Here is a 14929-nt window from a genome sequence, read left to right as displayed (position 1 = left end):
CCCACCCACATGACCTCACTTTAGCATCATTACCTCTGTAAAGCCCTTTTCTCCAAATGAGGTCATAATCTAAAGCAAAAAAGGACAGGACTTCAACATATAAATTAGTGGAGAAGTGTGGCCACGATCTAACCCATAACAAGTACTAACTAAAACAGGGGCACAAACATAGACTCAATTATAGCATGTTCATTTATTACTGTCATTAATACTTTTTTATATATTTTTCTCATTTTTTGAATTTTAATTTTAAAAGGCATTTTCTATATTTGCTCTTCTTTCTCCTAAACCTTAATAAATTACTTAAGATCTTAAGTTCCCCAAATATGACACAATATCCCATAATGGCAAAGAATATGGACTCTAGCATGAGACTGCCTGAGTTCAAAGCCTGCCTTTGTCATTACAGCATTCATAGGCAAGTTACTCAATCTCTTTATGTGTCAATCTCCATAACAGTAAAATGAAATAGAAAGAATATTTATCTCTTAGGGGTGTTATGAAGATTAAATAAATTGCTATATGTAAACTGCCTGACAGATAGCAAGTTCCATCTGAGGGCTTGCTATTATTATTATAGAGCCCAAGCCTTTACCTGTGCATTGGTCTTTCTTTATGAAGTTTGCTCTTTAAGACAATCACAAGGCAAATCTCAACTGCTGACTGCCTTTTCTCGGTAGGACCTAGTAGCACAGACTCATCTTAAGGCCTTATCTTGCCTGCGTTTGGATATGCCACTGAGTTCCTCAGGACCACTGAGTATCTTTCTTCAATTTCCTCACCTGTGAAATGGACATAATAATGGTAACCACCATAAGGAGTTTGTTGTCACAATTAAATGAGTTAATTTACGTAAAGTACTCAGTACACACTGTGTATACACTTACTGTTATTATCATTATTGCCAACAGATGAATTGACCAGGTGGCAATCTCTGACACTGACCAGAGAGCCCAATGACATAGCACTGACTCTGATGAAGTTCATGGCCAGATCACTGCTCTACCCTACAGAGTCTTATGAATTTGCAAATACTCTCTACTTTTTTGGAATTCATAGTCAGGATAAAAGCCCTAATTCTGACTTGCTTTGGTCTAATATAAACACCATTTAGTTTCTTTTTTTTATTATTTCAAGTGTAATGTTTTCAATATTATAAGAACAATACTTGAGACATATGAATCTTAAATTTGTCATTTTAATTGTAAGTTAAGAGATAGATATAGCCTCTATATAAAATATCCATAACCACATGCCATGCAATTAAATATTTCTGCACAACTGTTCCAAAAGAGTACTTTAGCTTTGCTCTACAGGGAAGGAAATGATGTTACAAAGATTCATTTATATTTATACAGTATATAAAAATACTTGAAATTTGTTGACCTCTCTTTGGGGAAGGGAATCTAAATCTCTTATAATTAAGAAGAAAAAATTTCTCTCAGCTAGAGAAATTAATAGAATTTATAGATATTTAATAACAATTTGATAACCACTTTTTTCGAAGTCTCTATATATGTGGTATACAGAAAACAGCAATTATCTAGAAAATATATAAAACAAGCTTCTATTTTATTTGCATTCCAGAACAAGCAAATTCATAACACAATATGTGTTGCCTATATTTTAGAATAAGAAAGAAATTTAGTTACACCTCTGATGAAGGACCAATTTGGAATTATATCATTGTAAAACTGGGGAAATCCAATACATAGAAGTAAAAACATTCCCTATAATGGTACTAATTACTGCACAGTATCCATAACCTTTAGAGCACTGAGCTTAATTCAAACAAAATAACAGATGGTGTTTCAGGAAAACAAGCATTGTATTGCTTTGGTTTTTCTTTCCATGTGCCACTGTTAGAGAAAATTATGTAGGGAGTTCACTAGGACTTAATTATATTTGATCTTCTATTCTGAATTCTGAATTCTGTGTATCTCATTCCAAATAAATAGTATAATTATATTAATTTAACCCAAAATAATATAGTACACTGATTAAATATCATATTAGAAAACTTATTCTACATATCTGAGCAAACATTTTACCATCTGATAGGGTAAAAGAATAAGCTTTTCAAATGTGTATTTTATTTCAGATTACTGTTTATTTTTTTCATGCTTTAAGTTTGCATTTTGAAGTTAACCACTTTGGGGGAATTCAGACAACAGCAGATGAAAATACTGGCTAGAACATTATACAAGTGGCATTTTCCTATGTCAATTTGTATATGTATCACTTCCTATGAATAAACAAACAAACAAAGCCTGGTTAAATCTAAAACAATAATTGAGAGACTTATAGGCAGACACACATGTAGATGATCTCTCAAGAGAGTGATATTATGATTTATATCCATCTTGTTAAACTTAAAAAATACATTCCTCTTGAGTATGACAACTTCACCTGCTGAGTTTTGAAAGGCCTGCTGACTCAGCTTCGCAGCTTTTAGTCTCTTCCTCCAGATGATCAAGTAGATAGTTTTTCAACAGAAGATCAGTTAAGTGGCTGTTGTCTTCTGGAATGGTACCAAGCAGTCTCACTGCTGATCTAAACATCAGCTCAACAAGAACCGCCACAATGCAGATCTGTGTATCTACTTTACACCTATTCTGTGGCCTCCATTTTTTCACCTCTACTTCTATGAATATTCACTTACTCAGGGGAATTGGACATCAACTCATTAGTTACTGAATTAAACAGCTCAATCCCTGAATTTTGGAAAAAGACTGAAGTAAAATTTTACTGTATAATACATAGAACCCAACATATAGCAGACTACAAATGTAGAATGACCTACACTGTGTATTTGTTGCATTAGCTACTACTGCTTAACTTGCTATCTAGATTCCACATCCTCCAATAAAATAGCTGGACTCATTTTAATCATCAATACCCTTGAGTAGAAACTGTAAACTACTTGCTCTGATTGTTACTATATACCTAGTATTAGAAGACATGTTCTATTTCAATTTACTGAATCATGATTTTTTTTTGAGACAAGGTCTTGCTCTGTCTCCCAGGCTGGCATGCAGTGGAGTGATCTCAGCTCAGTGCAACCTCCACCACCCAAGCTCAAGTGATTCTCCTACCTCATTCTCCCAATTAGCTGGAACTATAGGCATCTGCCACCATGCTCAGCTAATTTTAAAAAATTTTGTACAGACAGGGTCTCACTATATTGCCCAGGCTGGTCTCTCCTGGACTCAAGCAATCCTCTCACCTCGGCCTCCCAAAGTGCTGGGATTATAGGTGTGAGCCACCGTGCCCAGCCCATGACCATTTTTTTAAATTGATCAATGATACTTGTTCTTTAAAGTCCAATCCCTGTTCAGATTATTCTCTGCTTTGTTGTTCTATGAGTCTCTGCTGAAAATAACTGACAATCACGTACCTTTTGGTCTGACCATCAAGACTGTGTTATACGTGAGTTGATGCCTTTCTTGGTCACTTGGGCAGAGCCAAAGTGTTTTTTTATTAAATAGTTCTTATGCTTTTTCAAGTAATGTTACAAGGAAATTTCAGTGCCTAGAATAAGGACTAACACAAATATAACAAAATCTTACCTTAGCGGTGATCTGACTAACCCTCCTGGATATTATGCTTGGAATCTCACAGATAAACTAGAAATATTTCATTCCTCACATCAGAATATATAGGGCCAGAATTTGGCCCATGTGATTAGACTGAAGATGAAAGTTTCACTAAACCACGAACTCTACTGGGCAATGGAAATGACACTTTTTTCAAAATGAATCACATCATGAAAGCCATTGGTCCACGCACCCCACATCAGTATAAATCCTTGCAGAGTCTGGAGATTTATGTTTTCGGTTTGGCCTTTCTTTCAATTATTGGAGAGCTTTAATTTCTTTTCATTATTTTGGATTCCCTCATTTTTTTCCCTACTTCTAATTCTCTGCATACATTACACACCTGTATTTGTCTTTGATAATGGAAAAAAAGACTCATCTTTTTTAATGCTCACTCAACATATCTTCATTATCTTGGGAATATCTTCACCAAAATATATTAAAATGTCACTAGAGAAAAATGAATGCATATAGAATGTATGAATATTGCTGGGCTAAATGGGTATCTCTATCTCATTAGTCAGCATGCAGCATCCTGGCTGCATGCCTATATTTCAAGCCCAGCCAGAAAAACAACAACAACAACAAACAGATTTGAGACATCCAAATGAAAAGAAATGGTCCTTTTTCTGATTGCGTTAACATTCTACTAGTTATTTATTCATTTATGTCTTTTCCTTGGTCTTTTGCAGCAGAATCAAGCAAATCCCATTTGTTCCTTCACTCCGCCAATACTTATTGTATACTTTCTACATACCAGGAACCATTGTAGGCACTGGAAAAAAGAATGAACAAAATCAGTAGATTTCCTGCTTTCATAACATTTGCATTCTAGAGGAAGACCAGAGACAAACAAATAAATACACAATATGTCATATAGGTAGTAAGATCTAAGGAGAAAATAATAACAAGGGAGGGTGAAAATGAAACTGTGCTCCTGGACGGCGAGGATTCTATTATATCTAGGTGTTATTTGAGTGGGAACTCGAAAGGAAAATAAAGAAGAAAGTCACATAAGTATCTGGGAAAGTAGTATCCTTGACGGAAAACTGAATTTACAGTAAAAGCCTTCATTTATATGATCTGATTGGGGCTGGCTTGAGGGGAGCCAAGTTCATTCCATTTTCAAGTAAAGAATAAGTCCGAATTATATATCCTTTAAACCACTGTATAATTTTCGAAACTCTGCAAAAGTCCTCTGAAAATATTCTTCACTTAACCCTTACTCATACTTTGCGAAACTCTTCCAACTTTGCATTACACAATTGATAATTTTAAACTAAACTACAGTACTCTAAGTTTATTTTTTTTTTAATCAATGGTGGGTACATTAGTGAGTATCCACCGTTAGTGAGTACATTTTATTATACTTCCTAGTTGTTTGGTTACTTGCTAAGGAAACTTTCTGCAAGTTTTCAGACTGTGGGAGTATAAGGAGCACAAGGAGTAAGGCCAGATGTCCTCCCTCTTATTTAGGAGCTTAGATTTCAAGTGACACTTGTATACTTTAAGTATAGACTGCCGCTTTTCGTAGCAGTGTGAATGTTTGCTATACCAAGATGCCATGGTCGTTCAAAGTGAATGCAAATGCCTGTCCTCACAGGCAGTCTCTAAAGGCAATCTGATAAATGCATGTAGATGTTTGAACATAAACTGAAAGCAAGAGGAAAAGAGCACTTACCAAATGGAGTAGAATACCCAGTGAATAGAGTACAAGCCATTTTGTTCTTGGAGAAAAACAATATGACTCCTTTCTTTTGGGAAGTCTATTTTTTTTCTTTAGGTCTGAGCCCATTAAATGATTCAATTTATGTTTAGCACTTCGACAATAAACATTATATCCCTTTCCTCTCTGACTGTAAGACCAGAAGGAAGGTGGGAGAAAAAAAAGCAAAGATTTCCCAAGGTTCACAGATACATGAATTCAAATAGATAGAGAATATAAATGAGAAACAACACCTTTGTCACTGAATTTAACCCGCCTTTAAGCCTGATAAAGCTGCAAATACACACTGATTTTTCTCTAAAAATAAATAACTTATTTTGAGGAAGAGCAGATGAATTTACACCCTATAGAAATAATTTAGGATGCTGGTTCCCTAAGGTTTTGTCCAAGACTAAGAAATACTGATCAAGAGCAACAGTAAAATTCCCAACCAAAATAATATGAGCAGTTTGAAATTTTGTTTTCATATTTTGCCTTTATTCTCAGTATCTCCTATAAGCAGCTTAGTCGTCACTTTGACATTTATTGTCTCAATATTCACATGTATAAAATAGTGAAGAGAAAAACTATCATTTTTAATGACTGACAGTAACAGGGTTTAGATAAAACTTCCAAGAGCTAAGCAGATAGTTGAAGGAATTAAACAGATAATTCATGCAAAAAATTCACAGATGTGGTTGAGGTAAAAAATTGTTTATTAAATTTTATGCCTATATATTTTAGATGATCACCTTGATTTCTTCTTTGCTCTTCGTGGAGAGATACAGGCTGAGTCATTTGTGTAACATATATTACCTGTATGCTGCTTTTGGTACCATCATCTGTTTAATCAACATTTATGCTTGGTTGACTTTTCTTAATTAAAAAAGGAAGATTAACTTAGCTATTAATTTATGACCTAAAAGTATAAGCTTCCACCTTGCCAAACTACTATCTAGCGCTTGTAAATGACTGTGTGTTTCCACTTGACTGATTTTTAGTGACAGCATGGCATAGTGACCTTAAAAGGGATAAAATGGTGCTAATGTACAATAATGATATATGAAATGTTTGGTGAAAAAAAAAGTAGCATACATTAGTGCATCCCTGCTACGATTAAACTATGTTACAAGTAAGACAAGGATCGAATGGAAACCAGAGAAAATATAGGCAGGTTAGTTTGTTGCCATCGTGGGAAGTTGGATTCAAGTAGATTTAGATTCAACTGAAATGTACTGGATGCCTACTATGTGCCAAGCAGTCTGCCAATCTCTTTCATCTTTTTTATCTCCTTATATCTCATCAACCCTGCAAGAAGATTGTTATTCTTCTCATTTCACCAACAAATACAAAAACAACTTTCAAAGAGCAGACTCGAGATTGCACAGCTTCATGAGAAACTGAAATGCAAGCCATGGTTTCTGATTTCTTTCACACATTCCCTACGGCATGTAATGCGTTAAAAAGAAATAAATATAACTAGAACACCTAATTAGTTCAACTACCCCATGGCTTAAAATATACATAATATATGCTATATTGAATACATAAAGCATCACTGTCATTGGTTATGAGACTTTCAGGAGTTATGTCTTATATTATGTATACAAATGTATTATGTATATAGCAAACCTGGAAGAGAAAATGGGTAATAGCAGTAATAGGACTGTGGTGGAGAGATCCAGGATATACAACTGTGAAGTCTTTTTCTGAATTCTCCTTATCTACCTAGAAGTAGAAACTTTCAAAAGAATTCAACTACCACGAATACCCCTCTGAAGGAGTTTGACGCTATGAAAAGGTTAAAAAAAGACCGCTTGCACCTGCATAAATAACACCACAATTTCTCCCACTCGTTCCTCTAAGAATCTGTGTGTCTTTCCTAAACATGTATGTTCTTCTCATCGAAGCCTTTTCTCTCCCCTTCACTTTTTCTTTTAAATTAGGCCTACAAGCCCCTAAGTTTAGCTATTTAGTGAGGCTACTTCTTTTGTGTGCTCCCGTATGCATATATAAACTTTAGTTTTTATTTCTCCTGCTAATCTGTCTTTCGTCAGTTTAATCTGCCGGCCTCCAAGCCAGGAACCAAAGTGAGTATAAGAATAGTCTTCCCTCCGCAACACTTTGGCAATGAAGATGGCATGGTTGGGACTCCCCAGTCACTCTGAAGGCTGCAGCTGAGATCTCAGGATCTCTTGACCAAGCCAGCAAAGGTAAATTTCCTTGCTGATCTCTGCTCAGTGTCCAGTTGAGTGCGTGCAGTAAGAACTTGTCTTTGTTGAAACAGGAAAAATTCCCTTGTCCCCCTCACAGGACGTGTGATGGGGTTGTGGCTTGCTTCTTCCTGCCCTACTGCTCAAACCTCTAGGGGAGCTTACAGACGGGCAGGCTGTGGGGCTCTGACTCCATGGCAGTGTCTAGGGGTGGATGTTTACAGCTCCTGAAGCCCCAGTGGGCGTGTGTCAGAGGGTGCTTAAAGGTTGGCCGTCTATCCGTCTACGGGTGGCTTATGTTAACCAGCTCAATTAGACCCTCTACCTCGTCACAAGGACAGAGGGCTTTCTGTTTCCTGAGTTCTTGCCTTGGTGTAGTGGAAGAATTGGACCACACGTGGGCTCGGAGAATGAGTGTAAAGTTTTACTGAGTGGAAGCAGCATTCAGCTGATGGGGCAGCCAGAAGGGACATAGTCTCCCGCTGGGGTTGGGCCGCTCAGCAGCCTGGGCTCTCCTCCCACTGCCCTGGCCAAACTCCGCCTCATCTGGTTGGCCCATGCCTTGCCGACATCTGTTGGTGTGCTCCTCCACCAGATGCTCCTTCGCCAGGTGCTCCTCCACCAGCCTGCTCCTCCACCAGGTGCTCCTCCACCAGGCTGCTCCCCCACCAGGTACTCCTCTACCAGGCTGCTCCCGCACCAGGTGCTCCTCCACCAGCCTGCTCCCCCACCAGGTGCTCCCCCACCAGGTGCTCCTCCACCAGGCTGCTCCCCCACCACGTGCTCCTCCACCAGCCTGCTCCTCCACCAGGTGCTCCCCCACCAGGTGCTCCTCCACCAGCCTGCTCCTCCACCAGGTGCTCCCCCACCAGGTGCTCCTCCACCAGGTGCTCTTCTGCCAGCATGCTCCCCCGCTAGGTGCTCCCCCGCCAGATGCTCCTCCGCCAGCGTGCTCCCCTGCCAGTGTGCTCCCCCGTCAGGTGCTCCCCCGCCAGCCTGCTCCCCCCCCAGCCTGCTCCCCCACCAGCGTGCTCCCCCACCAGGTGCTCCTCCACCAGCATGCTCCCCCACCAGGTGCTCCTCCACCAGCGTGCTCCCCCGCCAGGTGTTCCTCTGCCAGCGTGCTCCCCAGCCAGGTGCTCCTCCACCAGCCTGCTCCTCCGCCAGGTGCTCCTCCTCCAGGTGCTCCCCTCAACGTCGTGCCCTGTGCAGCTGCTTGTGTCTTCTTCCGCTGATGTGCTCCTCTCCACACACGGCAGCCTGTGTGTCTGCCCACTAGGGTCTCAGGTTTTTATAGGCTCAGGATGGGGGTAATGGCAGGCCAGGGTGGTCTCGCAAAATGCAACATTTGGGCACAAAAGCAGGAGTGCCTGTCCTCATCCAGGTCCATGGGAGTAGAGCCCTCGCCAGGGACCACACCGCACTTCCCTCTCCCCTTCAGCATCATTTAAAGGGACCATGGTCTTCCCTTCCCAGCACTACCATATCATTGTCTTTTCTTTACAATATTTAGATTAGCTGGAGAAAACACTTATGGGAAATAGTTATTTGGGTATTGTGACTTTTAGTTTGCTTACTCTTGTTATAGATCCTTTTGCTCACAAGGATAGTCATTGTGCCGTTTGTCTTGTTTTGTGTCTTGAAAGCTTGGCTTGGATTTAGTAAGAGAGTTCTCTCTCTCTGGTTTTCTGCCTGCCAGGAGTATAGGTTGCCAAGTCTGTGCTAAGAGATGGCCAAACATCAGATTGGAATCCCAAGAATTTGTAGTTAGCTGGATAAAAAACTAGGTAGCCCGGGCCTTCCATTTGTTGCTGGCATTCTATCCACCATTGCTAATTTTCAGCAGCTTCATCAGAGAGAGACAGAGACTTAGAAGAAGTGTTTATAGAAGTGGCTTGAGAAATGACCTTAGATTACAGGGGCTGTATCTTCTGCACCCTTTCTGGGAATGCCTCTTGTGTCCATTGTTAAGCCACAAAAAGTCTTAATACTTTTGAGTCACATTTTGGAACAGGTATACCTTTGGAGATCCTAAATCATGAATGGTCAGATGACAGATCCTTTGATCTGAAAAAGCTTTTATATTTAAGAGGATTTTTAGAGAGCTCCCCACCTAAACAAATGACCTGTTTGTTTATGGAAAAATCAAATTAAAAGAAGAAGAAAAGAAATCATGGCGAGCCTAAAAGGATCCCTTGGCAAAGTTAAACAGCAGAAATCACATTTACAACAAAAATTGAAATCCACACAGACCATAAACCCTTCCACTGACAGTTATTCTGTAGTTGTGCCACAAGCCAGATGGCCCCCTGAAAAAAATTCTCCTAACCAATATAACAAATGGCCAGACCCTTTTCTAGGCCTTCCTGTAAATAGTCAGAAGTTGGCTGATTTGGAGGCTGATATTCAGGGCCTGATATGGTTTGGTCCCCACTCAAATCTCAACTTGAATTGAATATCCCAGAATTCCCATATGTTTTGGGAGGGACCCAGAGGGAGGTAATTGAATCATGGGGACCAGTTTTTCCCATGCCATTCTCGTGATAGCGAATAAGTCTCACAAGATCTGATGGGTTTATCAGGGGTTTCTGCTTTTGCTTCTTCCTCATTTTCTCTTGCCACCACCATGTAAGAAGTACCTTTCACCTCCCGCCATGATTCTGAGGCCTCCCCAACCATGTGGAACTGTAAGTCCATTTAATCCTCTTTTTCTTCCCAGTCTTGGGTATGTCTTTATCAGCAGCATAAAAAAAGGACTAATACAGGGCCTGATGGGAGTTATTTTAGAAGCCTTCCCTCTGAAGTCTGCTAGGACTAACATGGAACTATGTATTCATAAGGAGGGACTCATCCCAAAGCCTGTTTCCAACAATTGGCACATAGCTCTAAATCCAGAAGCCCTAGAACATAGAAATCTTTTGATTTCTACCTTAGTTAGAAATCTTCTTCCTTAGATGTAAAGAAACAATTTAAAAAAAAATCAGGTATAAGCCATAAAGTGTTGTGTCTTTAACAAAAGAGACTGCCTCAGAGAACCTTAGAAAGGACTGTGACAGATACTGTGGGGTACAGGCTTCTGATGACATCACTTAAATAACTTTAAGATTATACCACTGACCTAAGTAAAAAAAAAAATTAAAACTTATGGAGATGCTGATAGGTCATAAAACCACTAACCCAAGATCAAGCAAAACAAGAATTACATGAAATTGAATGAACTGATGAAAAATGATTATGATTTTGCTTATGACTCTTGCTCAAAATATTGCTAGCTGTTTAGTATTCTATTTTCTGGATATAAGGAATCCCTTTCCTTTTCTCTCCAGCTATCTAGAAATCAAAACAATTTAGTAGATTATATTCACAATAGCAAAGTCACAGAATCAACCTAAGTGTCTATCCTAAGTGGATGATTGAATAAAGAAAATATGTTATATATACACTATGAAAGAGTATGCAGCCATATAAAAGATTGAAATCATGTCTTTTGCAGCAACATGGATGGAGATGTAGGCCATTATCCTAAGTGAAATAACTCAGAAACAGAAAATCAAATATTGTACATTCTCACGTATCAGTGGGAACTAAACAATGGGTACACATGAATGCACAGAAGGAAATAATAGACACTAGGAACTCCAAAAGTGAGGATGTTGGGAGAAGGCGTGAGAAATGGAAAATTACCTATTGGGTACAATATTCATTATTCAGGTTCTGGGTACACTAGAAGCCCAAACCCCACCACTACACAATATATCTATGTAACAAACCTTCACATGTACCTCCTGAATTTAAATTTATTTTTTCAATTTAGTAGATTAAACTTTGTCAACAAAAATAAAGCATTTATCTTTTTCTCTCTACCTAATCCTGTCAGAACTTGCAGGATACTTTTGAGTATTTTTATTTTTCTGTAAATATAGTTATTTGCATAAATTTAATAATAATCTGTTCTCCTTGTAATAGAATGTCTTTGTTTTGTGCTGCTATAATAGAATATCTGAGACTGAGTAAGAGCAAAAATTTATTTCCTCCCATTTCGGGAGGCTGTGAAGTCCAAGACCAAGGGTCTATGTGTTAGTTTGGTCTCACATTACTATAAGGAAATACCCAAGATTGGGTAATTTGTAAAGGAAAGAGGTTTAATTGAATCACAGTTTATCATGGCTGGTGAGGCCTCAGGAAACTTACAATCATGGTGGAAGGCAAAGGGGGAGGAAGGCACCTTCTTCATAAGGCAGCAGGAAGAAGTGCTGAGCAAAGGAGGAAAAGTCCCTTATAAAACCATCAGATAAGGAGAGAACTCACTCGGTATCACAAGAACAGCATGAAAGAAACCACACTCATGATTCAATTACCTACACCTGGTCTCTCCCTTGACACTTAGAGATTTTGGGAATTATAATTCAAGATGAGATTTGAGTGGGGACCCAAAGCCTAACCATATCATTCCGCTCCTGACCCTTCCCAAATCTCATGTTTCTTTCACATTTCAAAACAAATTATGCCTTCCCAACAGTACCCCAAAGTCTTAATTCATTCCAGCATTAACCCAAAAGTCCAAGTTAAAAGTCTCATCTGAGAAAAGGCAAGTCTCTTCCACCTATGAGACTGTAAAATCAAAGCAAGTTAGTTGCTTCCTAGATACAATGGGAGTAAAGGCATTGGGTAAATATACCCATTCCAAATGGGAGAAATTGGCCAAAATGAAAGGGCTACAGGCCCCATGCAACTCCAAAATACAGCAGCACAGTAATTAAAGCTTAAAGCTCTCAAATGATCTCCTTTGACTCCATGTCTCACATCCAAGTCATGCTGATGCAAGAGGTGGGCTCCCATGATCTTGGGCAACTCTGTCCCTGTGGCTTTACAGGTTACAGCCCCCCTCCCAGCTGCTAGTACAGGCTGACACTGAGTGTCTGCAGCTTCTCCAGGTGCATGATGCAAGCTGTCAGTGGATCTACCATTCTGGGGTCTGGAGGATGGTGGCTCATTTCTCACAGTTCCACTAGGCAGTGCCCCCATGGGGACTCTGTGTGGGAGCTGCCATCCCACATTTCCCTTCTGCACTGCCCTAGCAGATGTTCTCCACAAGGGCTCCACCCCTGCAGCACACCTACCTCTGCCTGGACATCCAGACGTTTCCATGCATCCTCTGAAAAATACAGGTGGGGGTTCCCAAACCTCCAAATGGTGGCTTCCATGCAGAGTTGACTTCTGTGCACCCCCAGGCCCAACTCTGTATGGAAGCCACCAAGGCTTGGGGCTTGCACCCTCTGAAGCAATGACCTGAGCTCTATGTTGGTCCCTTTTAGCCAGGGCTAGGACACAGAGCACCAAGTTCTAAGACTGCACAAAGAAGCAACGCCCTGGGCCTTGCCCAGGAAACCATTTATTCTTCCTAGGCCTCTGGGCCTGTGATGGGAGGGGCTGCCATGAAATCTTCTGACATGCCCAAGAGACATTTTCCCCATTGCCTTGGCAATTCACATTTGGCCCTTTGTTATTTATGCAAATTTCTGTAGCTGGCTTGATTTTCTCCCCAGAAAATGAGTTTTTCTTTTTTGTCATATCATCAGACTGCAAATGTTTCAATCTTTTATGCTCTGCTCCTCTTTTAAACAAGGAAGGGAGGTGATTCGATCATGGGTGACTGGATCATGGGGGCATGAGATATGCTATTCTCATAATAATGAGTGAGTTCTCACAAGATCTGATGATTTCATAAGTGTTTGAAGTTCCTTCTTCATTCTCTCTCCTGCCACCATGTGAAGAATTGAAGAAGGTTCTTGCTTCCCCTTTGCCTCCCACCATGATTTTAAGTTTTCTAAGGCCTCCCCAGACATGTGGAACTGTGAGTCAATTAAAATTGTTTCCTGTATAAATTACCTAGTCTAGGACATTTCTTTATAGCAGTGTGAAAATGAACTACCATTACACACTTGCATACACATTATCATAAACTGTATTTCCCATATGTTCCTCCAAAATCCATTTGTCTTTCCTAAAGAAATTCATGTTTTCTTCTCATAGAAGTCTTTTCTCTTCCTTCTCTTTTTAAATGAGGTACATAAACCTCTACCTTTAGCCATTTAGTGAGCCATTTCTTTTGTGTGCTCCTACATGCATATGAATCAGCTTTCTGATTTTGTTTTCTCTTGCTAGTCTGTCTTTCGTCAGGTTGATCTGGGGGTCCCAACCACTGAACTTAAATAGGGAGAGAAAAATTTTTCTTCCCAGACAATGGTTGAGCATTTAGTTCTCAAGAAAAGGCAGGGGACCAGCGGAATTAAAGAGAGCAAATAGATAATGATGCCTGCTGAAGACAAAAAAGAAGTGGAACAAAGGAAAAATGCAGAAAGAGCAGAAGGTCAAGAGAAACCTGGCATTCTTTAGTTGGTATTAAAACAAGCCTATAGACTAGACATTACATAAATAAATATGGCACAATAAAGCTCAGTAAACTAAAGTCAACTCTTTGTCTACATAGATCACTGAAAAAGTAAGAGTTGGAATCAGAAGAACTTGTGTTACCCAAAACTATTTAGGAAATAGAATACTTATCTAATGGCTGTATCTAATTCCTTTCAAAAGGATAGAATGATAAAACTTATTAATGTTTCTTACTGTTACAACATGATCATTACAAAATTTTCTGTATAAACTGGAACTTTCAAATTTCATGCTTGAACTAAATCTGACATGAAGATGACTGTGACCCCTTGGGAAGAATTATGATACAACAATGAGAAGGCTTGGCCTTCATCTTTGTGGTACATACATCATTCATTATAGATATCTATGTTTTATAATAGACCTTGCCAGTATGAATCGGATTTCTAGTACTAGGCTGATAAAACTGACACCTCAGCCTTCCAAAGCTGATAGATCAAATATGGAATGCAGAGGCAATTATTGTGACCTATGGCTACAAACATAAACATTCCACATAACCCTCCACCACCACAACACCTACAAATGCACAAATTACCATGGATATGTCATTTCCTAAGGTTGAATTATGGGCCAGCCTACCCACAGGACAAGAAGCACCCCGAGATTAATTAATTTGAATAAATTCTGAGGTGTGTTCCTCCCAAAGTTTATGCCCACATTGGCCTTCCTGACTCACAGTTAAACCTCTCTTTGGGATAAAATAAGGCATGGGCAAAGCCTTCATAACTAAAACACCAAAAGCAATGGCAACAAAAGCCAAAATTGACAAATGGGATCTAATTAAACTAAAGAGCTTCTGCACAGCAAAAGGAACTATCATCAGAGTGAACAGGCAACCTACAGAATGAGAGAAATTTTTTGCAATCTATGCATCTGAAAAAGGGCTAATATCCAGAATCTACAAAGAACTTATACAAATTTACAAGGAAAAAAAACCATCAAAAAGTGGGTGAAGGATA

General features: G+C 39.4%; 1 long non-coding RNA gene across 1 annotated transcript in view; it reads right to left on the bottom strand.

Annotated features, from left to right (window-relative positions):
* Positions 1 to 1182: 1182 nt before the first annotated feature.
* Positions 1183 to 14929, bottom strand: part of LOC129482842 (uncharacterized) — a 70789-nt gene continuing 57042 nt past the window's right edge. The window contains exon 4 of the long non-coding RNA XR_008657829.2: positions 1183 to 4371. This is a non-coding gene — a long non-coding RNA (uncharacterized lncRNA). The remainder of the gene's footprint in view (positions 4372 to 14929) is intronic.

Source organism: Symphalangus syndactylus, chromosome 5 (assembly GCF_028878055.3).
Source record: "Symphalangus syndactylus isolate Jambi chromosome 5, NHGRI_mSymSyn1-v2.1_pri, whole genome shotgun sequence".
In the NCBI taxonomy this organism is placed as follows: Eukaryota; Metazoa; Chordata; class Mammalia; order Primates; family Hylobatidae; genus Symphalangus; species Symphalangus syndactylus.
Note: the sequence above shows the minus strand (reverse complement) of the source record. Positions and strands in the feature narration are given on the sequence as shown.